This window comes from Urocampus carinirostris, chromosome 17 (genome assembly GCF_059441175.1).
Source record: "Urocampus carinirostris isolate Australia breed hairy pipefish chromosome 17, RoL_Ucar_1.0, whole genome shotgun sequence".
Lineage (NCBI taxonomy): Eukaryota > Metazoa > Chordata > Actinopteri > Syngnathiformes > Syngnathidae > Urocampus > Urocampus carinirostris.
Genome location: NC_142365.1, coordinates 20,587,926 through 20,592,713, shown reverse-complemented (window position 1 = coordinate 20,592,713; position 4,788 = coordinate 20,587,926).

Here is a 4,788-nt window from a genome sequence, read left to right as displayed (position 1 = left end):
TCGAGAGCGTTCTCCATCCGGGCCCCGGTGTTGTGGAATGCCCTGCCTCTGGAGATAAGATCTGCAACCTCAACGGAAGTTTTTAAATTGAGGCTTAAGACACACTTCTATTCCAAAGCATATGATTGATGCCCACCTCGTATTCTGTTTTGTCCTGTCTTTTTCTGAGGCCTGCCTGGCTGATACGAAGGAGAAGGATGATTTGGGATGGGTCAGCGGACCGGGGTCTGACCTGCAGCATGTCAACCCCTGCATTTACCAGCTGGCGTCGTCGTTGATGTCATGCTCTTTCCGGACATTTTCAACATCTTACCTAGTGTTTACTATTCTGTGTACAGTAATGCTAATTGTAATTCACCCTGTTCAATCCTGGAAGGGGGATTACCACATGTGAGGTCCTTTCTCAAGGTTTCTCTTTTCTCCTCACACTGAGGTTTTTGAGTTTTTCCTTGCCCGCATGCTGGTTTGCTAGTTTAAGATCAGGTAATTGTGTAATTTTGTAACTGTAATCCTGTGCAGTCCTTTGAGACATTTTTGTGATTAAGGGCTATATAAATAAATTTGACTTGACTTGACTTGAAAAGAAAAAAATACTTCTGCGCTTGCCCTAATTAGTTTTGAGTTGTCCAATGCCTATGATCAAATTTAGAGCTTAAAAGGGGGGGCATAATGTATAGTTTGCTCAATTTCTGATCATGAAATTGTTTATTTTTAAACAAATGTAAAATGAAATATACCATGTCCATGTAGATGTCTGCATGTATATTTATTCTTATTTACGTATGAGGGAAAAATGATTTCCACAAGAATTGCCAAGGGACCCAATTCGAGAGTATATCAATCAATCAATCAACCAATCAATCAATGAATCAAACAATCACTCACTCAGTCAATCGAAATCAATTCGTGATAGCTTCCTTCCTTGTCAAAAATGTTAACACAATACATTAACTGCTACGGAAAATGTAATGGAGAGGCCCTACATTGGGTTTTAGGTACTGTATGGCGTCATCTAGTGGTTCATAAATGTACTATAGTGTGATTTTCACCCACTTAGATAAAATATTTTGTCATGATCATTGATTGGTTAATACTGGCGCTATCAGTGCCGATAGTGATACTTATTCTATAAATTAATAAATCTGTGGCAATAAAAAGCTAAATGATTTGATTTCAGCTTCAACTCAATTGGATCAAGTACGTCAGTCAACTGCCGCTTGCAATTGTAAGGCCCTTGGGGTGAACTTCCTGAAGGAAGTGGAGTGCTAAAAAAAGAATAAACTTTCTAGTTCATTTAAACAAAGATTAAGAATTTGTCACTTTGCCCAAAATCAATTACGAACGGAAAAAAATAGGCTCTTATCGGCCAGTGTCCTGAAATACTGGTAAATATGTAACTAAATGTAAATAAATCGCACGACCCCTAGAAAGTGACATTACTGCGATTTATTTATGCATTTTGTCATTTGTCTTTTCTTTTTGGGTGTGGGGGCGTTATTTTTGTCCTTTTTTATTGTGTATTTTGTCCTGTGTTTTGTTGATTATGTTGCCATGTATTTTGTCACAACAAAATGTTATTCAAATGAGGAAAAGGCCCAGTTTCCCCAGCTGTTCACCTATCCATTATTCAGTTTCCCTTAGCAAGAGTAAAACGCTCAGCCAGTTTGACCCAACCCCTCGTTTTAATAGACAACAAAATACACCAAAAAAATGTTTTACAAAATGCATGACAAAATATACGACAATATACATGCCAAAATAAGCGTTGAAATAAACGATGAAGTACACGACAAAATACATTTTGAGGTTTTGGGTTTTTCCTTGCCCGCTTGTTGGTTTAAGACCGGGTAAAAGTGTAATTGTAACCGTTAGTTACAATTACAGACATTTTGTGATTAAGGGCTTTACAAATAAATGTAACTTGACTCGACATGACATAACTAAACACATGACAAAACCCAAGATAAACTACATAAGAAAATACAAGACAATATACATGACAAAAAACACAAAAAATACATGATAAAATACAGACAAAATATGCAACAAAGTAAATAGATAAAAAGATACACGCTAAATACATGAAAATAATACATTACACACGACAAAATACACAAAAAATTATATACTAAAGTAGACGACAAAATACACAACAAAATGCACTACAAAATACACAACAAAATACGGAAAAAATACACGACAAAATACACAAAAAATATGTGACAAAATACATGACAAAGTACATGACATAATACATGACAAAATCGTCTTTTTTTTTTTTACGGAATACACAAACAAATAAACAACAAAATACATGACAAAATACATGACAAAATACATGACAAAATACGCGACAAAGTACATGACAAACTACATCACAAAATACACAACAAAATATTCTGCAGAATAAAAAAGGAAATAAACGACAAAATACACCGAAAATAAACAAGAAGAAACATGGCAAAATACAAGACAAAATACATAACAAAATAAACATTTTTGTTTTTTTACAGAATACACCAAAAAAAAAAAAATACATGGCAAATTACATGAAAAATACAAGACAAAATACACCAAAAATCATTAGAAAAAACATAAGAAAATGCCTGACATTAAACACGACAAAATACCCACAAAAAATTAATGAAAAGATACACAACAAAGTACAAGGCAAAAAAAATAAAAAGATACACGAAAAAATACATGAAAAAAATACACGCCATAGTACACAATGAAATACACACACAAAAAACACAGCCTGCAAGAGTTTCCCCGACCGGGATTTCTAACCCAGGCTTTCATCCACTAGTGTCGGCCACAAGTCTCCAAACACAAGCCTGCAAGAGTTTCCCCGACCGGGATTTCTAACCCAGGCCTTCATCCCTATATATAAATTTATTATATAATAAAATTCTTAACAAAATGCACTCCAAAATACACAACAATATAAATACTGAAATAAACAAATGGCAAATAAATGACAAGATGCATGTCATGCATTTAGGTATTATGTGATTTATGTACGTGTTTGTATATTTCTATGGCATATATTTGTAGGTAAATATTTACAAATGTATTTCCACATATGGCAGAATTGGTGCTCCACACTCATCTAATAAATATCTCTCCCAGCTCAATCTCAATCCTGGAGATTGACTTTGAATTTCCGCGCTTCCTCCCGAGGCCTGCGCCGATTTTCTCGTATTGCTCTTGGCTGTGTCGGAACATTCTTTCCCGCTTGCCTCTTTTTCCTTCACGCCGGAAGATTATCTGAAAGACTCAAAGCCCCCCACAACCCCTCACACCCCGTTTCTGTCTCAAAGAATCAAAGAGCTTCTTGTGCTCCGACAGTTTTGTTGCTAGGTTGTCGTTTCTACTCCGCTTCACAGAATGTTTGCCCCGCTGGTCCTCGACATTCTCATTCTTTTAAAGGTAATCCTGAATTTTTGAGCATGAAAAATGTGAGGGAAGTACAGGATTTTTACATAAAATCTCGATATATCTTATCTGTACATACTAAATAATTTTTGAAGACACCTTGTCTTGTCTTTCTCAAACTTGGATAAACACCGGCACCCTAACAAGACAGTCGACATATTGTTAATGAGTCAAAGAGGTTTCGCGTGTTATAGGCAAAGTTTTGGTAGTTTTTGTGGTGAATGCCTAGGCATTGTGTCGCAGGTGGATGCAATAGCGGCGCGACAAAGAGCGAGCAGCCAAACAGGCGTTAATTGGCAAAAATCACACACGAAGAAGCTAACAAGGGGATAACCGGGAGTGATCAACGACGAACAACGTGAGGCTGGCCGACCCAAAAATCTGAAGTGAGTATCTAAGCAAACCAGGAAACAACAAGGAAAAGCAGCAACGGCTATTGCGATTGACACGAAGCTGGCCGGAGGACACGGCAAAACTAGTGCAAATGCCGGACTCGTCGGCTTAACAACACCATGTGGGCAGCAAACGAGCCCCAACCAGGAGTAAACAAAACAGGAAAGCCGCCGACAGCCCAAACACTAACGGAGAGCTACAAAATTATACCAACCGCGACACTCGCGGCAAAAACAGAAAGAAAGAGCCACAACTGCCTACTGTAACTCCCTCCCAAAACACGATGACACAAGTTGTATTTTTCTTGAACAGGTTTAATCTTCGGTAAAACCGTCTTCAAACCTTGAAAACTAAAAACATACACATAATACACAGTCTTAAAATATCGTCAGTCATAAAACTAACATGTAACTGAAATAAAAAACAAAACAAATAAACAAATGCTTTACTTAGTTGCCTGCTTGCGCAGTGAGAAAGTTAAGCTTGATATATTCGATCTTTGCTCTTCTCAGCATTAAACTTCCTTGCTTAAACTAGAGAGTCCATCTAACATGACCAAAACCACGCCAAGCTAGTCATTTAACTGCAATTACTAATTACTACAATCTCCGTTTGTTTCGGAGCTGACCTTGCATGTAATGCTAATGGAATTCGCCATTTTAAAAGGCTGGTGTTCCTCCAATGACATCACAGCTCTACATTAATTAAGCCAGATGGGTCGAACTTGGGACTAAATTTCTCAAGTGGAATATTTTGCAACATATTCGCACAATTGTGGGACATTACACGTGATCTCAAACATTCTCAGTGTGCATATCACACACACACAAAACAAGTTTGAGCTTGATTAACAACAAAAAGCTCTAAAGAATTCCGTTTCAACCCCCCTCTCGCCTCCTCTCTGTCATAGGCTTCCGGTCAGACCAGTTTTTTACAGGCTTGATTATTGCTCCAGGG